Source organism: Heterocephalus glaber, unplaced genomic scaffold (genome assembly GCF_053883595.1).
Source record: "Heterocephalus glaber isolate CG9 unplaced genomic scaffold, H.glaber_assembly_v1.0 deba00001805, whole genome shotgun sequence".
In the NCBI taxonomy this organism is placed as follows: domain Eukaryota; kingdom Metazoa; phylum Chordata; class Mammalia; order Rodentia; family Bathyergidae; genus Heterocephalus; species Heterocephalus glaber.
This window is the reverse complement of record NW_028258480.1, coordinates 1864809-1878564: the sequence shown is the minus strand read 5'-3', so window position 1 is coordinate 1878564 and position 13756 is coordinate 1864809. Positions and strand designations below refer to the sequence as shown.

At 46.8% G+C, this 13756-nt stretch overlaps 1 long non-coding RNA gene across 1 annotated transcript; it reads right to left on the bottom strand.

Annotated features, from left to right (window-relative positions):
- Positions 1–326: 326 nt before the first annotated feature.
- On the bottom strand, positions 327–13513 carry LOC147820747 (uncharacterized). The gene is made up of 5 exons (XR_015448251.1): positions 13249–13513; positions 5797–5949; positions 5273–5371; positions 4641–4979; positions 327–2040 (listed from the first exon to the last, which is right to left on the bottom strand). It is a non-coding gene; the product is annotated as an uncharacterized LOC147820747 (long non-coding RNA).
- Between the last annotated feature and the right edge of the window lie 243 nt (positions 13514–13756).

The following is a 13756-nucleotide window of genomic DNA, read 5'->3' as shown; positions in this document are numbered from 1 at the left end:
AACCTCAACCCTTTTTTTCCATACATGAAAATAACTTGAAGGGATCTATGAACCTAAATAAGAAAGCCTAAAAGTATAAAACTTTAAGAAGAAATTGAAAGGGAACATATTCATGAATTCAGGGTAGGCAAGAACTACCTAGGATACAAAAGACAAGATATATAAAAGAAAAAAATTGATAAATGGGATTCCATCAAAATTTAGAACTTTAAATGACATCATTAAAATGAAAAGTAGTCCTTAAACAGACCATATTTACAATGCATATAACCTATGACCAGAATATATAAAGAATTCTTAGAGCTCATTAATAGACAACCCAATTAAAATGTAGACATAAGAAGATGATAAATAGCCAGTATAGCACAAGGAATGGTGTGCAACTCTAGAATCAGAAAAATACTAATCAGTACAATAATAAGACTGAATTATACACTCATTAGGGAGATGAAGTCAAAAGTTTTAAAAGCCTTGTCATGACTTTTTCTTTTTGTTGGATTCTCCCCCTTTGCGTTTACTTTGTCACACCCAAAGGATTCATTCTGCTGGGTTTCCTGGGGTTGTGATCCTCATTGTCTTTTCCTAGGGTATTGTCTAAAAGTTTTTGGAGTGCCAATTTGGTATTCATGAAGTTCCTGAGGTGCTCTTTATCATCAAAGTATCTTATTTCTCCATCCATTTTGAAAGATAGTTTTGCAGGGTACATCAATCTGGTTTGGAGGCTGTTTTCCTTTGAGGCTTGAAATACATCACTCCAAGCTCTTCTCGCCTTGAGGGTTTGCATTGAGAAGTCTGCTGTGATTCTGATGGGCTTTCCTTTGTATGTGATTTGTTTCTTTTCTCTCATTGCTTGTAGAATTTTATTCTTCTGTTGGATTTCCGGAATCCTAACTATTATATGCCTATGTGTAGAGTTTTTTTGATTAAGGCTAGCTGGAGTCCTATATGCCTCACTTATCTGTATGTCAAGTTCTTTTCCCCTCCTTGGGAAATGTTCTGCCATCACTTCTGTGAAGAGTTTTTTGATGTCATCTGCACTCTCTCCTCTTTCTTCATTGACTCCAATCAGTCTTATGTTATTCTTCTTTGCATCATCTAGCAGCTGCTGGATTGATTTCTCATGTTCCCTTACAATTTTAAAGCAATTTTTCTTTTCCTCCTCACTAATTGCAATCTTATCTTCTATATGTGAAATTCTATCCTCACATTGGTTCATTCTGCTGCGCAGACTTCCGATGGAGTTTTTAATCTCTTGGAAATCTGTTTGTATCTGTTTTATGGATTCCATTTGTTTCCTATGTTGGGATTCCATCATATTCCTCAGATCCTCTGTTTTTTGGTCTGTATCCTCTCTAGATTTATTAATCATGTCTTGCACCATGAGCAAAATCTTTGCTGTTATCTGAGTAATTATTTCTGATTTCATTTTTCCCAGATCCTCTTTTGTTGCCAGTTCAGAGAGTCCAGGTGGTTGAGTATCAGAGTGTTTCATCTTGTTTCCCTTTGGAGTTGCTGTAGGTGATCCAGAAGTCTGTTTTTGAGGCTTGTTTATGTGTCTTCTCATTTCCATGTTGGGGGGCTCCTTCTGGCACCCACGAGGCTCACCTTCTCTGCCCTAGGAGCTTGGGATGGCAGTGGGGGAGCTTCCTTCTGGGCCCTGAGACCGGCTGAGCTTCAGTGCCCTAGGAGCCTGGGATGGAGGCGGGGAGCTTCCCTCCGGGTGCTGGGACCAGCTCACCCTCTCTGTCCTGCCATCTTCTGAAGCAGTTTGGGATGTCCTTTTTCATGAGTGTCTTTACAAAGTGTGATCAAAAATACGGTGAATGAATGTTCCTGCTGAGTGCCATTCAAAGGAAAGGCAGGCTCATGAAAATGTTACGGCATGTCTTCAACTCCTTTATTCAGCAGACCTGGCACTGAGCGCTTCTGGCTCTTCCCCAAAGTCAAAGTGCCCATGGAAGGCCAGCATTTTGAATCAATTCGTCGAAGCTGCCATGACAATCCAACAGTAGCAGGAATAATGGGATGAGTATGTTCGAGCTGAGGGGTAAGATTTTGAGGGAGATTCATGGTAATGTGTCTGCTATTGCAGTAATTTTTAAAATTTAAACATTAACCATATACATCAGCCTTTTATAAGGCAGAAATTCTATCACATGCTACAATATGGAGGAACCTTGAAAACATTATGCTAAAAAAGTAAAACAAAGCATTTGCAAAAAAAGATAAATATTGCATGATTTCACTCACATTAGGTATCTAAAGTAGCGAAAATCATAGAAACAGAGAGAAGGCAGTTGCCAGAGCTGGAGAGAAGGGAAAGGAAACATTAATGTTTAACAAGCTTAGAGCTTCAGTTCTGCAAAATGAAGAAGTATTGGAGCTCTGTTGCACAATACCATTAATGTACTTAATGCTATTGATCCGTATACTTAAAAATGATCAAAATAGTAAATTTAGTGTAGTATGTTTACCACCATAATTTTAAAAATAAAATTTGGCAATGTGTATGCATACATGTTTGTAAGATACATGTAGTAAGTCTATAAATATATTCCTTATTGGGGAAGAAAAATAGGCAAAGAAAATAAGGGGAAATGTAAATGACACCAATAGTAAATGTTAATAATTGTGTTTCTGTGTTATCTTTCCAATTTTCAAAAAAATGAGACAGTGGGGATTTGTGACTCACTTAGAGTCGTGTGGCAAGGCCCTCGGCCAATCTATGATTATAGCATGTTTTACATTAAGACAGCAACCCCATGGGAAGAGGGGCTCAGCCCACAGGTCTCCACTCTGGAGGATCTGCCCATCCCCCTGAGAGCATGCACCTGTTCCGAGTAGGACCTCCGTGCCAGTGCTGGCCAGCACACCTGGCCCTGCACATGGAGCCCCTTCCACTCCACACAGCTGTCCGGGCCTCGACGGAGAGAGGGCTGTTCATGCAAAGTTTGCTGGGTGGGATCCACACACCCCCAGGAGGTTGTGTGGGCGGAGAGGTGCAGGCCAGCACCTGCTTCTCACACCAGCCACCAGAAATAACCCACACTCGCATCGTGTCCTGCTCAGCAGCGGGGCAGCAACTGTGGAATGTGTGAGCCTCAGAGCCCAGGGAGGTATCGGTGATGTCATGTAGGGGAGAGCTGTGTGTGCAGGAGGAAGATGAGAAGGAAGGAGGGAGGAAGGCGGGGGAGGAGGAGGAAAAGGAAGGTAGGAAAGAAAAGAAAAAGAAACGCCCTCTCTCTGGAGATCTGCATGTATGTATTTATGATGTGCATATATATATACACACACACATAAAAATCTGAAAATATAGACATCAAACTGTGGTTATTCTTAGAGTGTATTTGAAGGTAAGAATAAGGATTTCATTTTTAATACTATTTCCTTGTAGAGTGTATAAATTGCCCAAACTGGTTTATTATAATTTGAAATTTCCCATGAAGAAAAATTAAAACACTGAACTCTTTAGAGAGGGGGCTCCCCCTGAGGGAAAAGGGCGGCAGCTGCTGCCACTTGAAACAATTTAAGCAAAGAGGATTCTGGTTTAGATGCCAGCAAATAACAACTGGCGGGCCTCGTGGGGGCGGCCCCAGGTTTGGTTATTAAAGCTATGTTGGAACACAGCTGCCCCCATTGTGCTAGAAACTGCCCTCTTCTGCAGTTGTGGCAGAGCCCGTCTTAGCCCACAAAGCCAAAAATGTTCATTATGAACTTGCCCATCCCTGCTCTAGATTCTTCTTAGCCCCCAGAATGGGAGCTGTGCAGTCCACATTAGGCCACTGGCCCACAACGTCAAACTTGGAAAGGTAGGGAGAAAGGGCAACTTTAAATTTATTTTATGAAATCTGAAAGTTCAAATCAGTAGATGTTACCTCATCACCCACCCCTGTTTATCATTCTTCTTGCCTTTCCCATCATAGTGCAAGAACATGACCACAAGAATCTTCTCAGGCTTGTTTATCCTGATATCCCCAGGGCCAAGAACACTGCCAGAAACAGAGTGAGAGCGCTGTCTAATACTGGGTGGGTGGATAGGTGGATGGATGGATGGATGGATGGATGGATGGATAAATGGATGGATGGGTGGATGGATGGATGGATGGATTGATGGATGGATGGATACACAGGCAGATGGATGGGAAGGTGGGTGGGTGGATGGATAAATGGATGGATGGGCGGATGGATGGATGGATGGGCGGATGGATGGATGGATGGATGGATGAGTGGATGGATTTCCAATTCTCTGGCAAACTTTTAAATCAGGGTGAGGAAAAGAAAGATGTGGTCAATAGCAATAGGAAACAGACTCTAAGGGTAAACAAAAAGAGTAGCCAATCTACAAACATATTTTAAAGCTATAAACTAAAATGCTTTGTGCTTGTGTACATGTGACTCTATTTTTCAGTTGAATTCAAAACTAATAAGGAGAAAAGTGCCTGCCTGGGAGAACAGACACTAACAAAATGCAATAACTTTGGCCACAGGGTGGGGGTCCTGTATTAGGATTTGCTTGTCTGAGGTAGGTCCCAGGGGTCTTTGCCTGTAGAGGAAAGTGGGAGGAGCCATTTCCTGGGCTGGGGTGGTCTGACTAGAGGAGAAAGGAAGTGGCAGAAGCATAAGCTGGAAATCCTTCCTACCTCTTGACCTTTTGAATGACAAAGCTACCAGGTGGAGTCCAACACATTCCCAGGTCCTTCCTTCCCTCAGACATAAACCGTGCACAGAGGCGGATAAACCAGGAGGCCATGTCCTTGAGGCCCAGCTGTCCCAGGATGTCTTGGCGCCTGAGAGGGATGCCCCACGAGCTCTTTTCCAACTCTCCAGTGATCCCGCTGAGGCCAAAGTGAGTCCTCAGATGCTTGGGTTACCAGTTACTTTCCAGCCTTCTCCACACTCCACTCCTGGGTCCCTTCTGAAGGGAGCAGAGCCTAGAATCGTCCCTCTTTTGCCAGGCAGAGCAATAGCTGGAAGAAGACCTTGAAAGAAATTAGAACATTGTGCTTAAGAACACAGAGAAAAGATAAAGGAACTGTGAAGCCTTCCCCCTCTGGGAAGAGAGCTCAGAGGTCTCCTGAGAATTGTTATTAGGTTTCGCCACGGATCAAAACTATCTCCACAGGGAACCTCGAGCTGTTCAGTCTCCCCAAGAACTGTTGGGTAAAATCGTCATTATTCATTAAACTTTCGCTGCCTTAGATTTGCTTCTGGGGAATGATAACAAAGTTCCTGCCTCGAGGTGGGTGTAGGGTCAAGAACAGAGATTACTCACTGTGCCCGGTGACATCTGAGGTACAAGAATAGCCTATTGTGTTCTGCAGCCCTGGAGTTCTTATCTCAGCCTTAGACGGAATGCAGAAAAATGTGCAACCTTGAAATACAGAGACCCATTCACTTTTGTAGGTGAAACCCAAAAACCTTGTACTGTTTTAGAAACAAATTAACTCCCAGTTGGCTTGCAGATAGGGAGGAAGACAACAACTCATTGAAAGGTAAATTAATCTTTTGTACAAATAAGCAAACTCGAATACCAAAACTAGAGGGAACTCACACACCCATTTCAAATCTCTCCAAACTCCCCACAATATGCCCATTCTCTCCTGTGAACAATCCGAGTGTTTGTCTAAAGCAACCTGCATATATAAGCCTAGAATCCTGTATTTCTGTTAACCTTCTCACTGCAGAGCCTCCCTCAGGCAGACACCTGATTAGCTTCCACTTTGATGAGAAAATAGGAAAGTTGGACACTCAGATTTAGTTTACAATCTTAAAAGAATCCAGTTCAAAGATCCTTACCTTTTTTCATCTTCAGGCCTCTGCTTTGTCCTGCAGTCACAGCATTTCTCTGCTACAGCTTCCCCACGGGTGATAGGGTATTTATAACCATCTTCATTACTGACTTGGGCCTCCAGGAAATAAAATATACAGATGTACCTTCTCCCTCCGAGCCTGTCACAAAAATAAATATACAGATTTACTTTTTCCCTCATTCCCTATCTTTGTTTCCATTTCAATTTAGCAGCCTCTGTTTCAGAGATTCCTCTAGACTGACATCAGCCTTTGCCAGTATTTGCTCCAAGTTTTCAGTAATCACCTCTTTCTCCCTCACCTGGGTCAGGTGTCCTTATTATTTCCTTTCTGTTTGTGGTTGGGGTTGAGGCGGGTAGAGAGGGAGGTTGGTAAAGTAATACAAAATGTGATTTAAAAATATAGTTAAGGGCCAGGGATTTAGCTCGGTGGTTTCGCTGCCTGCTGCGCAAGCGCAAAGACCCGAGTTCGATCCCTGGTACCAAAAAATAATAATAATAATACAGTTAAAGTTTAAATTTAAAAAAATTATTACAGTAAAAGACACATTGCCACTCGTCCCCCCTCAAAATATTCCCTATCACTATAAACACACTTATCCCATTCTTTTCACTACTTCCTGCAGCACCTCTGGAGTCCTCTTTCATGAGTGTCTTTAGTTGTGCTGTCATGGCTGCCTCAGTGTCCTGAATTGAATCAAAACATTTCCCTTTCATGGTTCTTTGGATTTAGGGGAAGAGCCAGATGTCACACAATGGCAGATCCAGGGAATAAGGTGGATGAGGACACAGTGTCACATTTTCACAAGCTGCATGCCTGTCGGATGGCACTCAGCAGTGGCATTCATTCACTGTGCATACTTTCAATCACACCTTATAAAGACACTCATGAAAGAGGACTCCCAAAATTGCCTCAGAAAGAGGCAAGAATGATGGGATGAGTGTGCTTGAAGTGAGAGGAGGATTTTGAGGGGGATTAGTGACAATGTGTTTTCTGTATAAATCTTTTTTATTTAAACAAGTACCAAATATTTTGATCGCCCCTTGTCTATGACAGTGGAAAAGAATTCAGACGTACAAACAAGGGCACAAAATGAGAGACTCACCCACATTCCCCAGCCCGGAATAACCTTGTCAGCATGTGGGCATGTGTCTTACAGCCCCGTACACATGGTCTATGCACCCACAGACACATAAACACCGGGGAATGGGCCTTGTGCCCCGCAGCTCCCTGGAATTCATAAACTCCGTATCAGTAAAGCATCAAAGATACAAAGTTTAAGGAAAGGAAAACTTTTATTGGAAAGAGGTGAGAGGGGCTAGATGGCTACTCCAGTAAGAACTGGAGCGGGGGCCAAAGAGCTGGTCACGGGTGGGCCTTTATTCCCAGCTGCGTTTATAGGGCCGTCAGAGACCCTTCCCCCGCCTGAAACACGCCCTAACCCGACTGGCTTCCGGGTCCTCTGCCTGTGTCACCTCTTCCAGTGGTCTATGTCCACCTTCTGTCTGTCTGTCTGTCTGTCTGTCTGTCGCTGACCTACTTTTCAGGGCCTTATCCCTAGGGTGGGTGGCGGGTTGGCGAGGGGGTGCCTTATTCATGGTTAGCTTAGAGTTACTGAGGAGGCACGTGGACGTCTATTGTAGTAATGTAGAGCGGCTCTATAGTGAAGACCCGTGCATGTGACATATGTGTTAGTGCACAGGTGTGAGCACACACATACATCAGAGCTTCTCCCAAAGCTGGTCAGCCCCTCCCTGATGTCTGCCCTGTACAGTACAGGAGAGAGAGGCTAGCTCGGGTTTTTGCATTTGGCTCTCTGTGCCCTGCCTGTCAGCTCTCTCTCTCTCTCTGGTCTCTTGGTGCAAGTCCCAAGGCCATTTGGTGCCTTTCTTTATTGAGTTTGTCTCTTTCTCTATCCCTGTCCTCGATCTATTTCCCAGGGGAATTTCCCTGGTACAGTTCTCACTCCTTCTCGTCAGGACTGACCAGAAGACCTGCAAGGCCCTTACTCTACACTTGCCCTGCTTACAGACCCTCCGCCGAAAGACGTGTGCACACACAGGGTCCTACTGGGTTTGCGTTGTGCGATTTGCTATTCTTTTCAGCTTCTCTATATATTCATTCATTCCTCACATATTTCATGAGTGTCTACTCTACCTCAATGCCCTCCCGGTCCTGGGAAGACACCAGTGACCTAAATAGACAGTAATCCTGTCCTCATGGAGTCTGTGGAGAACACAGACAAGAAAAAAAGTAAGGACAGTGCTCCAAGTGGTAATAAGTGCTGTTAAAAAGGAGGAGAGGAAAGATAGAGTGGAATATTACTATTTAAGGAAGGTCATAACCCAAGTGTGGTACCACATGTCAGTAATCCTAGCACGAGGGAGGCTGAGGCAGGAGGATTGTCATGAGTTCAAGGCCAGCCTGAACTACATAGCAAGACCCCGTCTCAAAAATCAAATAAATAAATAAAATCAGACATCTTCTCTTTAGTAATAAGATAATTGAAGGGAAATGTGAGGCTCAGGTCACACAGGGAAGGTGGAGTAGCCGGAGAAACTGGGCCAAAGGGAGGCACAAGAAACCAGGCCAGAGGTCAGGTGCAACGTCAGGGGCTGTGGCAGGAGCCCAAGTGCCAGGGCTGTGAGCGCAGGAAGGCCTCGTCTCCTTGCAGCCCTCAGAAGCCACGTTTGCTCCCCCATCGCTCCACCGCCTGCCCTGAACATTTTAAAAGTACCCTCGCGTCCGCTGAGTGCGCCACTTAGCTGGAGAGCCACAGACCCTTCAAGGCCTCCAGTGTAAGTCAGCAGCTCTCCGTCCTGGCTGAACATCACAAGCACCCGGGAGCTTTGTGAAAAACGTACCCATGGGGTTTGGGTACAGTCTGCAGAGATTCTGCCTCGCTTGGCCTAAGAAGGACCAAGGCACCAAAATTTCTTAACTCTCTAGGTGATTACAATAAGCAAACAAGACATCATTACAGAGAGAGATGACAGATAGATAGATGTGCATTATCTGCAGTGTACTATGCGAAGAAGACAGGACATGCGGTTACAACATGGAGAACAGTATCGTAATTGATCTTTCTTATACCCTCGAGCTTCAGCTCTGACCTCCTTCGTGCAGCCCATCTCTTCAGCTATTCATCGCTATGACGATACCTAGACATGAACCCTATATAACAGTCTCTCTGTAAGGTCAAGTTTAAGTCTCCCACTCGCCCGACAACTCTCCTAGCTCCAGTTCCAGTTCTACAACTCTCGTAACTCCCAGACCTCCCGGAGGTCTGTCCATGCAGCCTCACCAGCAAAGTCTCTCCACCTCCTGCCCAGCCCTCGAGGTCTCCCCGGCTTCCTTACCCAGCTTGATCCCCTTTATCAGCAATCCCTGCACACACCCTCAGCTCCCTGGTCCCTTACCACTTCTTTCCCTCCCTGGAAATTACCAAAACTGATGAAGAAGCAGTCTTCACTTATCCACCAATGTCCAGAGAGTTGGATTCTTCATTGTTCCCTCTGCGCCTCTTTCAGTCTCCTGCACATAAGCCAAAGACTCGCAAGACCATTTCCTTTTTCCTAGAACTTCAGACCGTTTTAACTGAGGACCCTACTTCTCCCACTCTGCGCTGTACAGTCTCTCATCTGAGTCTCCGCTGGGACTTGCTGACTCAGAATGTCAGCCTAATAACATCCAAAAATACTTATGTTTCTAAATGACCAAACTGATACAAGCTTATACCACCACAAAACATAGGGGAATTATTGTAAACATTGCTAGAATGACCCGGTTGTTTGTGTCCACCTCCCGGTTCTGTCATGGCCCCACTGGCGCAGAAAAAGCACAGTAGTGTGTCCTAACCTTGTGAAGGACACAGAGCTACTGGAGCGATCTCAGTCAGATGCACATAGAAATACTGTGAATTTTAGTTTCATCCCTGTTATATTCCTTGTTCCTCTCACCATGATAATTTCCTGCCAAACACAGAGCACAGTCTTGGGCCCGTTAGTGACACCTGGGGTTCCTTACACACATCTAGGGCTGCTGCCCCCATGGACAAAGGAATGAAGCCCATGTGGACTTTACCTGAGCATCTTTAATATCTAACAGTAAAGCTGACACAAACAGAATAACAACGTATCTAGTCCTATAACTCATGGAGAACTTGGATTCAGGTGAAAAACCTTCCCCAGAGAAAACAACTGACCCAGAAGATTTCACCAGTGAGAATTCTCAAATATTTAAAGAAACAATAAAGTGGATCATTTCCCATCATAATCTGAACCCATAATATAAAAAGAATACACAGGAAAGGAAGATGTTAGGTCAGTCTCTCTCGTGAAAATGGATCCAAAGAAATCTAAGCAAAATAGTTGACTAAACTCTCACGGTTGGTCTGAAGTCCTCATTGAAAGGGGCATAAATGCAGCCTGAGGTGCAGAATTGGAGCCAACAATTCATCTACTGTGGGTCCTTGCGGTTTTACTTGAAAGGTGCTTTTTCATACCCAAGCCACCATCAAGGGAGAGGGAAGGGAGTCCTGTCTCAGTAGGTCGAGCAAGTAGTAAGAAGAAAAATGCAGCCACTTTGTGTGTCACCCTGTTTGGTTGTTCGGTGGAATTTCAGGGCCAGCGTATGACTCCGCGCAGGGATCACCGAGGAAGAGGAGCGTGGCTCCCCAGCACGGGGCCTGGCACTGGAGCGCACGCCAGACTCAGCCCCAGAGAGGCGCGGTCTGCAGGGCGCGTCCACTGCCTTCTCCGAGTGTGCAGCATCTCAGCGCCAGCGCTGCATCCAGGAGTCTAGAAACGGGCTTTCTTCACACAAACCAGCCTAAAACAAGCCTTTGCCTTACTGATAGTTTCCCAGAGAACTGGGGAAGACAAGGTCCCCAGCTGCCTCAGAGAGGGGCCAGCGCCCCACTTCTCCTCTGGGACCTGCCTCCCCGCTGTGCTCCATTCCCGTGGCCCTCCCCGGCCTCACATCCGCCCTGGAGGAGCCAAATCCAGAGGACCAGGCGGGACTCCCAGCTCGGAGCAGAGGCTCCACCACCACACGAGAAGGTGACTTCCCTCCGGCACCGGGCAAAAAGTCGGCATCCGCAGTGGAGCCCAGGCGGAGGATCAGCGCACGGAACTGTCACATGGACGGGCCTGGCGGGGAGACAAGACTCACCTCGGCCTCTCCCTTCCCATCTGCCGTTTCCATCGTGTGTTGCAGGAGCCGCTAATGGGACCCAGCCTGCTGCTGCTCAGGAGCCGGAGTTAAATGCTGCTGCTGTGCTGAGAAGCACCCCGGTCCACGTGGGCTCCTGACACCCCATCGGGAGGATACCCAAAGAGGCGATCCCCGCCTCCTAAGGTCTATCTTCCTCTGCATCCTTCTTCCCCTAAAGCCCCCTGCTCAGAAATACAGTAGCACCAAGCGTGGAATACCTCCTCCGTGCCAAGCGCTTCAAACCCACTGCCTCATGTAATCTTCACAGTGCCCCAGGGCAGGGACTATTATTTCTACTTTGCAGAAAACAAAACTGAGTGAGTGAGGTTAAAAAAAAGTGGTCCTGGGTCACGAAACTACTAAGGTCTGGGACTGGCATTCAAATCCAGATCTGGTAGATATCGAGTCTCATGCTTTTAATTACGAGGCCGTGGTGCTCCTCAGAAACAAGTGTCCAAGGCCAGGAGCCAGGAGCAGAAGGAAAACAGCATTGCCTAAAGCTAATGAAAGCTTCCACTCTTTGGCAGGACGTTCACAATGGCTGGGGAGGTAAGGAAGAGGGATGGAGCTCCTCTACCCCTGCAACTGTTCCAGGGCATTCCAACGTGCAACACTGCTCCCGGGAGCTGGGTTCTCAGGCTGGTGACTTCCTGGACCCCGGACCCCTGACACCCACCAGTTAGGCTGCCCTGTACAGCATGATTAAGTTCAATATTTCTGTGCTACAAAGACAGGGACTTGTCACCCATCGTGGCCAGAGGCTCTCTAACATCCCAGTCCAGGCTACAGGAGAGGAAGTCCTTCTCCGGGGCCCACGGCCTTCACGACACTCCCCAGCAGCCCCTCCCCGGTCACTTTCAGAGGCTCGGGCCAACTTGGTGCCCTTTAGGATCCACCCTAACATGGAGGTCTCAGCTGTGGGCCTCCGGCAGGTCCTTCTGCTAGTAGGAGGTTTTATGCACGCAGACCAGGAGCCTCTGGTCTCCACTCCTCTCTGTTCCTCTGTCCCTGACTCCTGCTCTAATCCCACCCTGCTGCTGGCCCACCAGTGTCAGACTCTAAGGACAGGGGCTCTGATTCAGGGGGTCTGGGGCGAAGCCACTTCTGCATTTCTCAGGAGTACCAGTGTGGTTGATGCTGCTGGTGCAGGTCACACTTCAGCGACAAGGTGCTAAAGATCAGCGTCCACAGTGGGTATCTGTCACATCTGGCTGAAGGGAAGAAGAGCAAGAGCAAAGAGCAAACCAGGCAGAGCCCCTCTGCCAGTGCCTCTGTCTGCTCCCCAAAAGGCAACACTGAAAAGTCCAGCAAGCTTGGGAGCTCGGGCATGAAAAAGCCAGAAGTTGCACACCGAGGTGTCTTGCAGAGGATCTCCAAGGTGCAAGATGCCAAACTGCTTCAACCCAACTGGTTTATGGCAGGGGCTGTTTTGTGGGTGAGTGCAAAAGAGTGGCAGCTGTCTAAATGTCCCCCACTAGGGGATGGCTCAAATGGACATTCATAAAATGCAACATTGAGCAAACTCTCCCCCAAAATGGCCAGCCTTTAACTACTGACATAGGAAGATTCCCATTATGTGTTATTAAATTTAAAAAGCAAAGTGCAGAGAAATATAGAGAGTTTGTCACATGCGTATTTTCGTGCTTTTGAATCATTTACAAAGGGAGAGGAGAGTACGTAGGCACACACTGCTTATGTAAGCAATGACTAAGCATGGAAAGATACTCAAGAAAAAGGGAAGTTCTGAGGAAGAAAGCTGCGTGTCTGGAGAATTGAAGGCAAGAGACGAGGGGAAGGGTTTATTTTCACGCTTGTCCCTTCTGAATTCTACAGCACTGAAACATATTTCATACTTGAACCAAAAACTCAAATTGAGGCCGGGGATTTAGCTCAGTGGTTCTGCCGCCTGCCTCGCAAGCAAAAGGTCCCGAGTTCAATCCCCACTACCAAACATAAAACTGAAATTGAAAGATAGTTTCCTTGTTCTTCTTTCGTTGGTCCAGCCACTGAAAAATTCAATGACACTGTTTTATGCAACAGACACTGTGGAGTATCCTCTTGGTGAGTCCCCTGCAGAATTAATTGTTGGAACAGCACTGTCTCATGTCATTGCTAGGGAGCCCCAAAAGCGTATGTCCAGAGTCCCAGGTTCTGAGGGTCTCCCATGAGGGACCCAAGAGACCTGGCACTGGGAGAGCAACGGAAGCTTGAAGAAATCCTACATACCTGAGTCCAGGCTGGTCCCTCAGAGGACAGGGGACACAGGGGCTGGGGACCCTTCCACACAGGCAGGGCTGAGCTGGAGTCTGTGCCCAGCGACTGACAGTGGAAGAACAATTGCTTCCAAAACGCTTTCTTGTGACACACCGTGCTTCCTCCGGGACACGCCCCCTCTTCCTGATGATTTCTGGTTTAAATGTCTGACTTCGGCTGTCCAGTTCCGGGTTGGCCTGCACTTCCCTGGTTACCGTATCACCACAGTTCTCCCAAAGTCATCTCTCTCCCTTATGCATCCACTTTCTTCCTGAGCCAGATCCCAAGCCAGAGAAGAGGGGATGGCGCCCAGGCCTGGCCATCAGGCCAAACTTCAGCTCATGTATTTGAGGCCTGTGCAGGTCAGGTGCTTCACTGATGGGTCAGGCCAGGAGAGCACAACACCATCTTCGCCTACTCTGTCATCGGATCCCTCGCCGCTCAGCATGGTTAGAAGCACGTCTTTCTTTCCAAAGCGGCT